General features: G+C 47.6%; 1 protein-coding gene across 3 annotated transcripts in view; it reads left to right on the top strand.

Annotated features, from left to right (window-relative positions):
- The first annotated feature begins 8,827 nt into the window (after positions 1-8,827).
- CREB1 (cAMP responsive element binding protein 1) overlaps positions 8,828-17,128 on the top strand; it is a 44,100-nt gene continuing 35,799 nt past the window's right edge. Inside the window, exon 1 of one of the 3 annotated variants that reach the window (XM_075511218.1) lies at positions 8,828-9,155. The gene's annotated coding sequence lies outside the window, so the exon portion shown is untranslated. The remainder of the gene's footprint in view (positions 9,156-17,128) is intronic. The other 2 variants (XM_075511217.1, XM_075511216.1) reach the window with 2 other exon arrangements.

Genomic DNA, 17,128 nt, shown 5'->3' with positions numbered 1-17,128 from the left:
CAGCCGCCTGCAGAGCGCTTTGCAGTCGGCTGCTGCCTCGCGGCTCTCCGGGAACCGTGAGCGGCTCGGGGCTGTTGGTGGTGGCTGTGGGTTGGAAACACGAAACGTTTGCAGCCCTCGGGGTCAGGGCGAGCAGCAGAACGGGAGGGGAGCGTGCACTTCCACAGCTGTAAGAACAGAGGCTTTCCAAAAAAAAAAGGATGCTTTGTATTTAAGCCACAGGTGAGGAGCTGCTCTTCAGACAGTACTTTCTCGTGCAGATTTTCACGCAGATGGTCCCGGGGCTGTTTCCCCGGCGCTCAGCAGCGGCTCACTGGGGCTCACTGGGAGCAGCCGACAGGGCGGGTGGCACGTTGCAGCCTCAGGAGCCCACGGGCAACCCTGAAAATGCTGCTGAGCGTGTTCCCAGCAGTGGCATGTGGGGGTCACTTCAGCGGGACTGAGGGCCATCGTCCCAACGGGGGGGACACCGGGTCAGACAGGGGCCCTGGGGAGGGCTGGAGGACACTTCCCACCGCAGCCCTCACCTGCCCCCCCGGAGATCAGACGCAGGGGGAGAGACGGAGGGAGAAAGCAAACATTTGTCCCCCAATCAACTGACCAAGACTTTCTAAATGAGTAGATCCCTTCTCTACGCACAGTTTTTACTTCAAGCATGGTGTAGAAAAAAATCAATTTGTTTTTCTCAGTCCAATTCCCTTCTGTCTAATAGGTCTGTTGTAAACGCCAATTTTACTGTCATTTACACTGTGCCCATCTGAGCTATTTTATCAATAGTTAAATAAGAATACTATAAAGTAATGTGATTTTTTATTTGAATTCCAATTTATGTTCAGATGGTTTGACACAAATCTAGTAAGGAAGGCTCACTATTTTCATAGAACAAATTAAATTATCTGTTATATAGCCACACAAGTAAATATGTTATATAATTGGATAAATAAATACTTGTGATTAGATACAGTATCTCATTCTTACCTACACATAATAGCAAGGCTAGTGGAAGTATTGTACAAATCACCATGCTTTAATAGTTAGCAGTCCATGAAAATCGACCTGAAAGACAATAGGCAAGAACAAGCACAAAAAAAAGGCTAAACCTAGTTATTTGAACCAAGGCTTCCTGCTCGCCTGTTTAAGTGCGATTCAAATCAGCTTAGAGTCATTTTCACTTAAGCCAGTGCATCTGGGCAGAGAGGCCAAAGAGTAATTAGTTGTGCAGAAGGTGGTGGTGGTGGTGGATAAAAGGTGATGACGGGCAGTGCTGGCAGGATGGATGATGGGATGTGGATGTGGATGTGGATGTGGATGTGGATGTGGATGTGGATGTGGATGTGGATGTGGATGTGGATGTGGATGTGGATGTGGATGTGGATGTGGATGTGGATGTGGATGTGCCACCAGTTACAGGGCACAGTTAAAGCCTGCAGAGCCGAAATCAGTACCTGGGCAACCAAATGGTTGAAACTGACCATTTGCAGGGAGTTTGAGAGAGAGCGTCGATCTCGGTTCCTGTTGTCAGACTACGCTTTCCTCCTGACTGTGGAAGAGAAAATCAGCTCCTTTTAAGCTGATAAACACAGCCCAGCTGGGACCCAATTTGTTGTTTGGATATTACAGGCTGAGAGACAGACCGGAGTCCTGGCATGTTTTAAAGAAATTGTGGCTCCCTCATGCAGCTAAATTAGTAATAGATAGCACACGCCTGCGATGGAAACTGAAGAAGGTTAATGGTAATCATCCCTCTCTTCCACCCACCCTCTTTTTTGCCTGCATTTTGCTTCAGGTCGACCTGCACTACTTTTAAGTGTTTCCACTGTTTTTTCTCTTCCGAACAACCTCCCCCTCCTTCCCACAACTCCTGCAACCTGACTTTATAGTAAATGGACATGCTAAAAATTGGAGCTGTTCAACATACATAGACATTTGTTAAACCAAGACAGTGAGATAGAGATCCTGAAACCAAGCACCACGTGCAGGCTCCCCTCTTTCTGCCACCACCGAAATTATTCACCAAATTAGTGTTTGCTAGCTTCTCGCACGGAGGAAAGGCAGCTAGGGAGGCGTACGATTTATTTTTCCAAAGTGTGAAAGTCAGTCTAACTAATATTTTCTATATGATAGGAACTGACTCAAAACCAGCAGGCTGTGCGGATAGAAATGGGTATTTACCAGCAGAGCAATGTAGAATATACCACCCCCAGCAGCCTCCTTTAAGCTAAAATGTGGGCACTCAGGGCCAAAGCTGAGGGTATTTCCAAGAATTGTTCCTTAGCAATTTCCCCTCCTCCTCCCCATTTCACTCTGACAGCAGTTACTGGGTTTGGTTCGGCTTTTCATTTCAGCTTTGACTTCCACTGGGCCTCATCCAACAGCTTTTTCCTCCACGTGCAACAGATGAAATCCCATTCCCATTCGAAAGGAAAAGCTTTCCAACCAGTGGGTTACTGGGAAGCCCAGACTCCTTCTCCCTCACGCGTAGGGCCGATGTTGCCTCGTGACAGCAAGTGCTTCACGGCATGCAGGGTCCTGGCTGCACCCGCAGCGCCCATCTGTGCCAGGTCAGTATCCCATTCACGTTATATTTGCCATGCCTGGTACTTTGATATTTGCCATGCGTGGTACTTTATGATAATATCAGTCATCCTTTTTTCTAGCTCTTAAAGCGACAGAAAGTTTTTGAGAATACGAGGCCCACAAGCCGTGAAGTAGGTGATAAAAGGGCTTAACGGACAAGAAAAAAGTCGCCATTGTTTGGAGCATAAACAGGTATTTATAGCATGTTTAAGCCCCTCCTGGTCAGCAATTCATTTTAGTTATTCCTTCTGTGTGACAGTCTGTCACGGGAAAACACAAGATGCTCTTCAAAGCTTGTGTGACCTTTAGAGGTTCAGCCCAAAGCAGTTTTGCTGACATCTGGCACACGAGGGACTTGCCATAAGATGAAATAACAACAATAGCCAAGCTTCTGCAGGGCTGTCATCTGGCGATCCCAAGGCAGGGAAAGCAGCACAGAGAAGGAGGGAGGCCGAAAGGCCGTACCTGAGCGTGCACTGCAGCTCCCAGGCAGTCACACCTTCGCTAAGTCATGGAGGGGACCAAGAGAGGGGCAGAGGAGGCAGCCTGGCAGGACGGGGGCTTAGTGGGAACATAATTCACCATTTATCTCTGGATAAAGCGTGGGAACCCCCAGAAGCCACTGGGACTACGTGAGCCAGGATGTCTCTGCAACGAGAAGACACTGTGTGAAGAATTTGGTCTAAATTCACAGTTAACTCAGAACAAAGTAACCAAAAATAGAAATGGTTAAGCAGAGATTAAGTAGGGGTCAAGCAAAGTGAGAAGAAATTCAGCTTGATGAGGAAGACAAAGAAAAGTGAAGCTATAGTGGCAAGAAAACAATGACTTTCAAGAGGCATTTTTCATGAACTGAAGGAAAAGCCTAGACTTTTCCCTAGTCTGCACAGGAGTTGTTCAGACGGTGGGCTAGGCTGGGCTTGCTGCAGCGTGCTCGGGGAGCCAGAAGATGTATTTTACTGGCTATGCTTAGAAAACACAGCACATTGTCAAAGCGTTGAAAAGCTGCTTGTGCTCATCTGTTCCTGTGCTCCTGCTTCTGGGGGGAAGATACTTGAGAATTCAGAAACAGGCTGTTATTTAGCAGTGAATATAACCAAAAGCGTTCGGGGCTCAGAAATTAATTGCTACACCAGCCAGAGCAGGCAAATCCTGCTGCGCCAGCCTGCGAGCCGGGGAAGCTCCTCTGCCCCACACAAGGTGAGGCATGGTGGGGAACGGCTGTGTCCCCGGCTCGGACGGAGGATTTCCCCTCCCCGGCTCCTCCGTCAGCAGAAGAAACGTGATACTGCTCCAGCAGGATGGTGTGGCAGCGGGGCTCCATATTTCAAACGGCAGGGGTTAAGCAAAGTGACCAATTTCCTTGGACTAATTGAGCATGCAATCTGCCTGCTTGTAAAGCCTGTATTTGGCCAGAAAGATTTATTACTTTTAGCAATGATGAATGTCCAAGAGCAGTGAGGGCAGACCTGAGCTACAGTTCATTAACTTTAAGTGGGATGATGTTGAAAAACCATTTCTATTTTTGGTTACTTTGTTCTGAGTTAACTGTGAATTTAGACCTACTTCTGTAATAAAGTGCTCAGGGAGTCCACTGAATCTTGTTCTCTGTGGCAGATACTAAACCTGTAGGGTTTTGTCCTTATCCTGATGAGTAAGCAGTTTTAGCTGGTCCTGAGAGGCTACGAAATGACAGAAGACTGCTCCGTACAGCAGTTTGAAGTTAGGCCTCCATCTATCTCGGAAGCAGAGACCGAAATGGAGGACTGCCATGCCTTTGCCATTGGGTTTCAGAGTAACACCTCTTTATTACCTTCATCTTCTCCTCAGAAAGTCATCATCAGTTCAGTGCTTTGTCTGTGCTATTGAATGGCCACGTCCATCACAGGGGTATGGTGGCACCCCCCACCTTCCCCTACATCTGCTTTAAAATCAGTTGCTCTGATGGAAAGTGCAATGCAATGCTCCTTACACTGAAAAGTGCTGGACACTTTACTAACTGCCTTACGTAACATCTGTCCCCCTCCACATTCATTATTTGCAAATACTCTCTTTTTCTCCCTTTCCTTGGGAGAATATCCACTAGTGAATATAGCTGCGAAGCCCCAGAGCACGCCCTGCCTTTTTTTCTCCCCAGCAATACTTGTGCGTAACGTCACTTGTACAAAACATCCTCTCTCTGTCCCTGCACTGCAAGACTGCACTGGTCCTCTAGAAACTGTCATCAAGTATTTGATGCTGAAAGATTATTTTGTCATAAATCATTCCCAGAGGTGGCTGTAGCCTGTAAAAAATACTTTTGCATCGCTCTCTTTACTGTGGTGTGTAGACTGAAAATGCATGTGTATCTGTGTTTCCATAATAAATATAATCTTGCACGCTACCAGTGTCAGCAGTGTCGACTGCTCCAGATTGCAATGTACATATTGGGGCTCTGCCACACGTTACAGCCAAGCACAAACCTTTCTTGACCACCCGTTAGCCTCTACCAACCCTGGGCCATGGGCAATCAACCTGCAATGTCCCATGCAAGGAGTCCACTGCCCAAGATAACAAACCTGGAAGCTGCAAAGCTAATGAATTTGCCTCTGAGGCTTAATTGTAAGAAAAGTAATTAATCTGGCTGGGTTTCACTCATCATCAAGCAAACTTTTGCTGATGAAGAAGAAAACTGCTGAGCGTTCCAGTTCACTCCCCAAGTCAGCCTCTCCCTGTTGGACTTCGTGGGTAATTGGCACATCATTACTGTCCCATTTTCTACAGATTCCCCAAGAGGAAAAGGTGAAAGAAACGCATAGGTGTTAGTGAGGGAAGGGGGTTTTGCAGCTCAGACTTTCACTCCCACTCCCAGAGAAGTTCTGGGTTTGCTTAGTGTCCTGATTTTGTTCAGATCTGGTGAGAGGAAAAAAAAACAAAAAACAGAAAACCTGTAAGGGAAGGAGGAGCGTGCAAAACAGCCATCAGAAGGTTTCACAGCAGTTGTGTATGAGATGTTCACGCAGCCCTGCCGCTGAACTGGTATGAGTCAGGGCTGAATCCAGCTCCTATCCACGCATGGTCTGAGCCTCAGCCACGGGGCAAGAGATGAAGATACCAAAGGCACACAACCCTGGGCGTAGTCTCAAATCACTTCAGGCATCTGGCCTGCCCGAGGCATCTGTTTTAATTTGAGATAAATTGCTCTCCTGAGTTGCCTGTTTTATGGGGAGCCTACACTGGCTGGCAGAGAAGTAGCCAGCCCTGCACAATGCCCTTTGCAAACTTGCCAGGGAGCTGACAGACTTTCAGAGAAGTGCTGAGGAGCCAGCCAGAGAGCTGTCAGTGAGAGCAGGGCTGGCAAGGATCAGCAAGGAGCCAGAGCATCAGCCATGCCCTAAACGGGCAGCAGGATCAGAGCCACGCAAGGAGCTGCCTGAGTACTTGAGGGCAGTCCCGGGGACCGCTGTAATTCAGTCCCACCAGCAGCACTCTAATCACTCAGGTTGAGAGTGTTGCCCAGGTCTCTGATGGGAGCCGTTCACCGAGATCTGGTTAGTACATTTTAGTTGCCTTTCGAGGACCAGAGTTTATTCCCTTAAAGGCTTATTGCTGTGATTCTTCAGGCTTGCTGCACAAGGGCAAGCAATCCAATTCTGGGAAACATGCATGGGTGGAGAATGTATATGATTTTGGTCATTTGGGGGAGCAAAAGAAGCTGATGCAACACAAACATTAACACAAAGGGGAAAGAGAATGGGGAAAACAGATAAAGAAATGCGTGAGTCAAACAAGAGACACTCAGGTGGCTACATTTGCTCTGCTCATTGTAAGTATTTTCTCACAGAAAGTACTTCACTCCTCCTAAGAGGAGTACAAAGGCTGATCCCTTACACTTTGATCTCAGAATCACTCCTTGAAACGCAGGAGTTTTAGCAAACTTTAAAATCCACACAGCAAGATGTCCATGTTTTAGCTGAATTAAAACACATTTTTTAATTACCTAGTTTGATTTACATCTGTATATGGTAACAAAATGCATAGAAGAGACTTTATTAAACGCACATTAAAATATTAAAACTCTATGCAATGGGGCTAGAGTTCAAATATCAAAACACTATCAAAACCAACCCTCTACTTCAGTATCTAGTGGAGCGAAATGAGAAGGACATGATTGTGAGACAAGCCTTTCACACCTCTACCGGCGATTTGGAGTGAGAAGCATTTCCATTCACTGTCAATGAATAGACCAAATTAGAAACACTGATTTTAGATTTTTCGCCTGTCTCAAAAGCTTTAAATGGCAGAAAAATTCTGCTCCCAATAGGAGTTGTAAAAGACTTATTTAGTGGATCGAGCTTTCATATCCTAGCAGACTCCAAAAAGAGAAAATAATTTCCGAAAATGATGTCAGCTGGATACTGCAGACAGGATCAGGTACGAGCCAAAGGCACAGCGCGGGTCCACAACACCCAGGGAGAGAAGCGGGCACGGGGAGGGTGGCAGCGGAGGCTACGCTGTGCTGCAACCTTGGAGCTCCTGTCGGCAGGCAGGTCAGAGGGAAAAAGCGCAGGAGAAGCAGAAAATGAGCTGTGGCCCAAGCCATAGTATGTGTTGTCAGTAAAACAATGCTTTATCTGTTTAACTTGAGCTGCCTTTTTTTTTTTTTTTTAATGTCAAAAGTGGGTTTTTTCAGTTTATTTTAGAATAACTGTAATCAACAAAATCAACGGCAAAGTAAACCTGTAATCGCTCTCTGCACCGTCTCTTGTAATTTTTGATGGAGTTAGATGAAACTCAGCGTAAGTAAAATCAGTTCAACCTTCTTGAGAAAACAAGACTTGACAAGAGCAAAACTAATTTAAAGTTTTGCACCGCTGTCGTCCGATGCGGTGCCTGCGGCAGTTACGGCCTCGCAGCGGTGTCTCGCAGGGTGGCCGTGCCAGGCGGGCTGCAAAAATGAACCAGATTTGGAGCTTCAAATCTTGTTATGTGGTGCCATCTTGAGGTTTCGTGAAACGAAAATTACTTTCTTCCAGGCTATGTACAGCTTTTATGTGGTTGTAGTTCGAGAAGTTCATTCTTCAGGGTGTATGATCGCGTGCATTCAGCTGTGTTCGCGAATTGGAGAAGACAGGGCTGGACTCACCCGGCTGGAGCACCAGCCAGCCCGTTCCCTGCTCCACGGTGGCAACAACTCTTTGAAAAACCTTTCCTACAAAACGTTCACCTACCCAACATTTAAAACCACAGCCATGGACATCACGCTGGCACTGCAGATGAGGTTGAGGGCCACAGCACGCGGCTGCTCCTCTTCTCTGAGGAGACACAAACCTGTATCTCGTCCCCTGCCCCGTCGTGACAATGTCTGTCCCTCCTGACAGGTGCCGAAGCACGGGGCTGGCACCATGGGTGCAAACTGCCGCCTCGGCCACAGCTGCTCTGAAAATTGCGGTTTTACAGCTCTGGTGAGGGTGTCTGCACCTCCGCCAAAACAGGTTTGTCCGTCCAGCGCTGGTGGAGGCCGGCTGGACAGGGCTGGGGGGTTTCACGGGGATATTTGTTATTTCTGTCACGATGGAGCAGCAGTCACCCTGCACCTGCGTTTGGGCTGGCCACAGGGCCAGAGAGGGCTGGGAGCGGGATGGGAGCCACGGCCGGGAGCGAAAACCAGGCAGATGAAGGTTTAGGGGAGCGACCTGAAGGACGGGAGCGCTTCCCCACCCGGGGAGGGGACGGTGGGGACGCCAGGCAGCCGGGAGGCACCGAGGAGGGACAGCACGGCCTCGCCGCGGCACCTCACCCGCCATGTCGTGCCTGTGCAGACAAGGCGGGGTTGGTCTTGGGGGAGAATCGGGGGCTCAAGAAAGGCGCCTGGGCGGCTGCCCTGGCAGCGGGGCACCCCGGGAAGGGATGCCCGGGGAGGGGGCAGCCCTGCGGCCCCGGGGCCGGCGGGTCTCCCGGGGCGCCAGCGTGTGCGGGGGACGTGCGCGGCGAACTCGGGGGCCCGGGGCCCTCAGCGGGGTCTCTGGGGCAGACGGCCCCGCGCTCGGCCACGCGCCCCCGGGGCGGCCGGGCCCTGTCCGCGCGCGCTCGCGGCTCTCCGGCCCCCTCGGCCCCGCTCGCGCGCCCGGCGGCGGCAGCGGCGGCGGGGGGGTAAGGGGGGCGCGCGCCCCCCGCAGCCCCGCTCGGCGCTTTCCGCGCGGGCCGCCCCGGGCGGAAGCGCCGTTCGCGCCTTCCCGCGGCCGCTCGGCTCTTTCCGCCTCCCCTCCGGGGCGCTTCGTTCGTTTCCGCGGTCGCTCGGCTCTTTCCGCGGGGGCCGGCGGCGCGCTCGGCCGTTCCCGCCGCCTGCCGGGCGCTCGGCGTTTTCCGTGAGCGCTCGGCGGTTTCCGTACGGGCCGCGGCGCGCTCGGCGCTTGCTCCCTGGCTGGCGCTCCTCAGTCGGCCGCTGCCTGCCTGTCGCCGGGCTGGGAGCGCCTGTGTGTGTGTGAGTGACGCGGCGGAGGTGTAGTTTGACGCGGTGTGTTACGTGGGGGAGAGAATAAAACTGCGGCGAGATCCTAGGCGCGAACGAAAGCAGTGACGGAGCAGCCTGGTAACCGGTAAGAGGAGGAAGGCGCCCAGCAAACAGGGGCGGGGGGGAGGGAAGGAAATGGAGCCCGGCGGGGACCAGGGGAGCCGCCGGGCGGCAGGACGCGGGGGCCCGGCCTTGCACCGCCCGCGGGAGGGGCGCCCGCTTTAAAGATGGAGCCGAGCCCTGCAACATCCCCGCCGCCGCCGCGCCGCGAACAAAGGATAATGGCGGATGGGAGCCGGCCCCGGCGGCGGCGGCGGCCGCCACGGCCGGGCGGCGGCGGCGACTCTGGCGGCAGCCAGCGGCGGCGCTCACCGCGGCGGGGAAGGGGGATCGCGCCCCCCGGCCCCAGGAGGAGGCGGCGGAGGAAGACGACGAGGGGGGAGCGGCGGCGGCGGGGGACGGCCGCGCACCCACCCGCGCCCCCTCGGCGGCGGGGCGCCCCCTCCCCGCGCCGCCCCTCCGCGCGGGCTTCGGTCTGCGGCCCCGCCGCCGCCGCCGCGCGCCCCTCGTCCTCCCCCGGCGCTGCCCGCCTCGGTCGGCGGCGGCCCCGGGCGCGGCCTCCCGGCCGGCGCGGCCCCGCCGGGCTCCGGGGACGCGGGGCCGGCCGTGGCGGCGGGGCGGGCGGGCGGGCAGCCCTCCTGCGGGGCCGCCCCGGCCCCCTCGCCCGCCGCTCCGCGCCCGGAGAGTTTCACTTCCCCGGTGACCCGAGTGCGCTGTATAAATAAATAAACAAACTCTTGCCGTGATGGAAGCGAGTACGGGGGGTGCTCCTAGGCTCTGTAACACGCTCCTAGGCTCTGTAACGAGAAGTTTTTAATAAAATCTGTGCACAGAAGCTCGGGCCAGCGCTTGGTCTGGTGGTTTACTTTTATTTGCAGCGTGGGGCACGGCCGTCTCCAGGAGGCTGTAAAAGGGGTAATGGTGCTCGGTCACCCAACACCGCGCTCCGGGGAAATACCGGAGGGAAGAGCTTTAAGCCCGATGCGCAGATCACGTAACAGAGATACGGTTCCCTTTCGCTGCGTTGTTTCTTTCCTGTTAGTATTTTTAACCCAAAGTGAACTTGAGCCTGGCTGTGGCTGGTAAGTCTCGGTTTGGGGTTTGCCTTTGCCAGTCTTCCACAGGCTCTTGGGTGCTGCACAGCGAGCAGGATTTGACCTCTATCCCTGCCTTAATAGCAAATGTCAACTTGACTGCCTTTTCCACCTTACACCAGCCTTCCCTCGCTGCAGCTGTGGGGCTTTTTTCCCATTTTGTTGCGTAGAATAGAAGACATTAGTTTGGCTTTATTTCTCCTTGCAAAACCTGGATATCTGCATTTTTGTGTACAGCAATAAGTAAAAATAACATGTCAGTCTTCTTAAAAAAACTTCTTGTAACCAAAGATTGTTACACTTCTCAAATGTATACAAGGATAAAAAATTTTTATAGGTCATATGACTTTTCCTCCCCAAAACATTTTTTTTCAATCTTTTTTTTTGTTTTCTTTTCCCTCTTAAATATTGAAATGCCTGTACATAATCTGCTTCTGGAATAACACCTGTCACAATTTTTTTTTTTCCTGGGGTTAGAAACAAATTTCCTATTTCTTAAATAAAGGACTAGAGACTTATTTAGGAATATTGGATATCTCTGTTCAGTCCCATTGTGACCACCAAGTACTGTATTTCGAAATACAGGAATTTTGAGACTCTACTTGCTTCCTTTCCCTGTATCAACAAATGTGGATTTTTACAGTAAAATGTGAAGTCAATGAAATAAGTTTTTATTCAAGATGGGTATTTGTGAGTCACATGTATAGATAGGCCTGTCCTTCCTTGTATGTGAATTTGTTTTCTGTCACTTCCACCACTTCTTTTGAAATGAAGGCCAAAGGTGCTCTACATCACTTCACTCTGAATAATACCAACATGAGAAGAGGGTTTCTAAAGTTCTAATTGATTAATAGACATCTGAGGACTTCAGTAAGCGATGTAGCTGTTGATAAGTGATTAAAGAGAGCTTAGTGGTTGGTGTATTTCATTCATTCTTGGTTTGATGGAATATGCACTTCATTTCAAATACAAAAATGTGACAGTAAATCCTTGCTTTTTGTAGCTTTAGAAACACAACATTTTATTTTATTCTGTTTCATAATAGAGTGGAAGACTCTCAGATCAGTATTTTCTAACACAGATCTCTGCATTTCCCCACCAGCTTTGTATCCTCACAGATCAGAGAGAAAAGGGAGCAGAGCGGTGGTTGTGTATTTGCTAAGCATCACCTACAGGTGACCTAAAATGAAATATTTGCATGTAGGAGAGAAGAGTGTAGTAATTTTTAATGCTTGAATTTCATTGATAGAATATCAATGTTTAGATTAGTACTCCCCCTCCGTCCCCCCCGTCCCCCCCCCCCACTTTTGGTGATAAGGGTGTCTGCTACCCTGGGTGAAAAAAAAAAACCAAACCCAAAGGTCTCAAAGGGGAGAGAGGTCTGTTGATCCAGAAAATTTAGAAATATCTCATTTAGACTGTCAAGTCTTCAATCTGTCTGTTTCCTGGAAGCCTGCACCAGCGTAGCTATTGCTGGTACTGATGTCAAATATAAAATATTCTGTAGTAGCTGATCTTATTCTGGAAAATAGCTGTTCTGCTGCAGTAAGAAACAAACAGCTTTTTCTTGCCTAAGTGCAGCTACAGCTCTGTAGGTGCAGATTTTGATAGTAGACATGGCCCTGACTAGGAATTTCTGTTGACACCCTTGTGAAACAAATGGGATATTCACACTTCACCTCTATTTTCGGATCTCTGGAAGCAAGTGGAGATCAGTTACTCACGCTGCACTTCTCAAGGCTTTTGTGCAGTGAGAAGGCCGTGCTAGCTTTCTGCCTGTAATCTAAAGTTAGTTTCAGGGGACATGACAGCAATCCTCATCCACAGAAACAACTCTACTGAATTTGGTTTGAGCTCTCTGGTGCCCTACCTGCATACAGTTAAAGGTTCATGACAAGGCAGTGATTTTTCTCTGAATCAAAAATTGTATTGCCTCAGCTGCAGTCTGTGTCGTCATATTTCATGGTGATTATGAAAACCTGAGCAATCTGCAGTTAACGATCTTTGTATGTCTCCCAGCATGAAGTCATTGATACCTATTTTATTCTTCAAAACTTTTAGATCACTTGGTTGTAGCGCAGTTAAAAAGGTGAGTGAGAACAAATACAACACCTTCCATTTTTCCATGTTTCTAAAACAGCCTTGTCAGCTGTGCAGGAGATGAAGATGTGCCAGGGTCTAGTTGGTCTTTTAGGTAAAAAAGCGTTTGAAAACAGACAAGCATTTTCTCATTTCATGCTGCTGCTGGTTTTTTATGGCAGTGCTGGATTTAGAGTATCCTCTGCGAAGAGGAGAGAATAGAAAACTGTAGGTGGTGGAAGAGCCACTTAAAGGGGAGAGGGTAAAGAATTTGGAGGAAGCGTACTCTTATTTGGATGCATGTATATGTTTTACATATATATGTAAAACATACATACATGCATACAAGTTTAAAGCATCACTGATGCTTGTTAGGTACTCTCAATGGTTTTGAGCAAAGTGCATAGGTACAGGGTTTCTTTTACCGCTTAAGATAATAAGCGTACCTGGTTTTCTTCTGAGAGTATTGTGAGATTTGATGTTTGTCATAAATCAAGCCCATTAGGTGAAAGATGGAAAAACAGTTCCAAAGATAGGAGAGTCCTGCCAATTGCTGTTCTGGATTTCATTACTTTTCAATTGGTCTCTGAGACAAGACAACACTAGCTAGTTTAGACAAAGCTGCAGGAAGCCTTATAATGAGCTATTTTGAAGCTACCTTCATGCAGGAAACTGAAACAAAAATGTCTAACCTTGATGTTTTCACACTTTTTGGAGAGGAGAGTTCAAGCAATGTGTAAAAATCTCTGATCCTCTAAGTGTTGTTCCAGCAATAGCTTGTTTGGTCAATGAGATTATCAGCAAAACTTTTTTCCCTGCATTTGGAAAAACTAAAGCTGGGTTGTATTTTCCTCTTCTGGCAGAAACTTTTTCAGATAGCTTTCTAAACTTAGGAAAGGGCAGGGTTTTTTCTTGAGCAGACTAAAAAAAAAAGAAATGTCAGGCTGAAAAATCTAGGAATTTCTGAAGTTTATCTACTTCCTGATGGAATGAAACTGTAGTTCCGCATACTTTTTTTGACAGTAATGTTGGCTGAAGCAACCTCCATGTCTGGTGATTTGTTCTTGTCTTCTCCATTGCGCTGGCACGAATGTTTGGGCTACTGCATGGTAGACCTGACTGGGGAAATGATCCAGCAGGGTGAGGGGTGGGGAGCCTGGTTATTTTTCACCTGGATCATTCCCTCCCCTGCTTGCTGCATGGCTGCACAGTAGCCATACCAGCATAATCAGGGGAAGGGATGGGGCTGGAATGAGCAGGAACATAAGGGCAGCTCCAACAGCAGTGCTGCTAAATGAGAAAATGCAGCCTACATAACAATTTTTAAATTATTGCTGTGTTTATAACTAAGCTGGATGGCATAGATCCTGTTGTGTTCTTGCTGCAGCACTGGATCATTTAGCTAAGTTTAAGTTTTTACGTGTGCTAAATATGAGCAAATGAACATGAGCAGCAGCTGTTCCCATGTATACATACTGTTTATTGTGCTACTTATTTATCTTGGCTTAAACACCTTTTGTGTGGTTTTTTTAAACAACTATTATGTTCACTTCCTCAGTCCTGTTCTCACATGCTTTGTTCTAACTCCTAAGCTCCCGTCGCCGTTCTCTGCAGCGTTTTGCTGCAATCTTCTTAATCATCTCTCCAGCAACTCTACAACCTCCTGTGACGTTTTGGCTCCAATATTACATGCATTTTTCTGATAGATGCTACCCTAAATCTTCTCTCGTTCTCTACTGCTATTCAAATATCAATTGGATTTTGCTTTCCCTTGCACCTTTGTTAGGGCTTGAATATAAAATCTCTTCTCATCTAGCTTATCTTTTATACCCTGTGGAATAATAGATGGGAAGCATTTATTTTCTTGCCTTTTTCTGATGACTTTTCCTCTGGCTCTGTGTGGCTGGCCTGGCCTCAAACTCTGCTGGTGCCTGTCCACTCCTCCAGTGACATGCAATATGAGCAGGGTTTGTGAATTTATGCCTTTGTAGATTGTAGAGAAAAAGCCTAGGGCGTTACTATAGAAGTAGGACCCCTGCCCCTCTTCGGGAAACTCATCCAAATTTTTCTCTTTTCTGCTGATAGGAAAATTCTGGGAGATACCAAGGGAGGGAAGATGTGAAAAAGGGCAGGTGTACTAATGCTACAGCGTAATACCAAGAGAAGAAGTCTGTTGCTGTGGTTTCATCTGAGCTGATACAACTGTATGTGGCTCTCAAGAGACAGACATCTTACTCCTTACTTCTCTCCTGCTCCTGGTTGTGTGGTGTTTGCCCTTCCCTTACATTGGCTGTAGTGTTGATTATATGTAAAATCTCATGAGCCAGTTCAAATCACTAACCCAGGAGAAAACTGTGCTTTTTTGCCAGGTTAGTTTTCTTCTGCATGAGTAAGCTGAATCAGTTGGTGATTGAGATGCTGTTAGCACCAACACTGGTGCAAATCCACAGGGAGACTGTAGGGAAAGGAAGGAGGGGGACACAACTGTCTCCTTTCAGCAGCAGAGAGCTGGGTCAGCAGACCCATCTTGGGGAACTGAAATACATCCATGATTTGGAGTGAAAGAAGGAAGAGTCAGGCTCTGTCCATGGTGATCAGATCCATGTCAGCTTGTCTTTACAGCTAGGAAAGCTAGAACACAGTAAGTGTCTCAGTTGAAGAAAAAAACACAAGAGGAAAGTTTCCCTCTTTTGAAAGCCTGGTGACACCTGTGTGGTTGAACTAGCTACTCCTCATCAGAGGCGGGTTTTGGTCTCCTCAAGAGGTTGGATCAGGGTAACTCTTAGGTCCCTATCTTTATGAGGAATCCAGTCAGATGGGGAGAATTATATATAACATCTCTTTAACCAAGCCCAAGTTGAAAGATGAAGCTCCAGAAGGGGTCCAGGTCCAATACCTTGGTCAGTTGGCCCAAGGCACCTGGGCGGTGAGCTCACTTTAGTTTCACTGTTACTACAAACTGATAGATACCTTGGCCTGTCTTCCTGGTTTTAAAATAATAATTATGGCTGAAACTACTAGCATGAAAGTTGTAGCATAAGGTTAATGCGGAGTGTATAACCAGTGCACATTATGCTGGGCTGGGTAGAGGAAGAAGTATGTTACCTGCTGCAAACAACTGCTTTGTCAGCGATGTGGCTGTTTGAAAAATGCGTCTCTGCCCAATCCTCAGAAAGCTAATGTTGACTGTATAAAAAATAATCCTCCTGTTTCCAGCCTCCCACTCTTAAGCAGAGTCATCAGTAAAACAATGATAATCAAATTACAGAATATAGATGTTTTCTTTTCTTCAGCATCTTCGTTGACTTGCCGCAGTCTTATGACACCTATACCCATGATTTGATCTACTTTGCTTTCATTGGCAAGCCTGGCTGCCACAGGGTATACTCTGCTCCACCTTCCCTGTTCCTGTGCCAGTAGCACTGGTACAGCTGTCTGTGAGGCAGTGACATGAACTGGATTGGAGAACTGGTCCAGGATAAAAATAAGTTGCATTTTCTGGTCTGTCTGTAGTGCAAATTGGTTGCCCAGTCCCATTTACTACACAGCCTCACAGACAGCTGTAAAGAAGTGAATAAGAAAGAATCCGGAGGAAAGCAGAGCCTGAGCTGGCAGTGCTGCCAACAGAAATGCTTGTACGACTGTAGTTGCAGAAAGCAAAATGGAGATTTTCTTTTGTGTGCAACACATTGATGCAAAACACGGATTCTGTTTCTTTCTCTGGCCCTTTCTGGTTCATCAGTGGCTCCCATTGCTTACTCAGGGTCATCGTTCTGACCTTCAGTGTTGCCAGCAAGTCACATCTCTGTTCCATGGAGACAGCTGGGTTGCCCCCAGGTAATGCAGGTCTTAAACTCCAGTTAAGTAATTTAGAACCAAGATAAATTATTCTCTGTTCTGGAGGTGATACTTTTGCAGAGTAGATCTGCCTGGCAGGCGTATGAGAGATCTTTCTCATTTGAGAAGCTCTCCTGCACCATCCAGGCAAATATAAAAATTCATGAAAAATAAACCAGAATCCACTCAGTTGATAACATTAGTCAAAATTATTTTACTACAAAATTTGGTCACTGTTTCGTTTCAGTTGGTTTTTAGGGAGAGGGTGGGTCATAGATTTAATTTTGGTGCATTAAGCAAGATAATGTGTCTGCTGTTGCTTCAAGACTAGTGCTAATTGACCAAGCAATGATGATTTCAATGTAACTAGTAAAGCCAGAGTAATTTTAGGATTTAAAATATTTCCAAGTCTGAGGTGTGGCTTAAGCCCCAAATCTTTCAGTTTTAATGTTGCAATAAATTTTGTGAATAGGATGCATTCAGAAGTTGGACAAGGGCAAGGTTTGTAAAGAAGTGCTGTTTTTCTTGTGCATACCTGGGCATACTCTACTGTAGCACTCCAACTGCAGAAAGAACTCAAAAGTTTTCACTTACTTGAGAGCGTTAAAGCAAAAAATAGTCTATACTGCCTGTTAAGAAAGAAACAAAGCTATTAAATCATAACAGAAATTATGTTGCTTGTACAGATACAGGTTATTTTGAATTTGTTTCAGGCATTTGACTTTATATCTGGTAATTGTCAGCTTTGTATAAATAATTCAGTCTATCTTACTTTCAGGTGACCAGTTCTAAAGATAATCTATTAATAAAACAGTGAAAGCATTGGTCTGAAACATCCATTTTGTTGTGTTTTCTTTCTGAACTCATTATAAGTGTTGTGGTTTTTTTTAAACAAGACTTTCCAATATTTGCCAAGTTATGTAACTTCACGCTCCTATACTGTGGGTTGAACTCTAGAAATACACATTCGTTTCCAGCATCAAACGGA

Source organism: Mycteria americana, chromosome 9, assembly GCF_035582795.1.
Source record: "Mycteria americana isolate JAX WOST 10 ecotype Jacksonville Zoo and Gardens chromosome 9, USCA_MyAme_1.0, whole genome shotgun sequence".
NCBI lineage: Eukaryota > Metazoa > Chordata > Aves > Ciconiiformes > Ciconiidae > Mycteria > Mycteria americana.
Note: the sequence above shows the minus strand (reverse complement) of the source record. Positions and strands in the feature narration are given on the sequence as shown.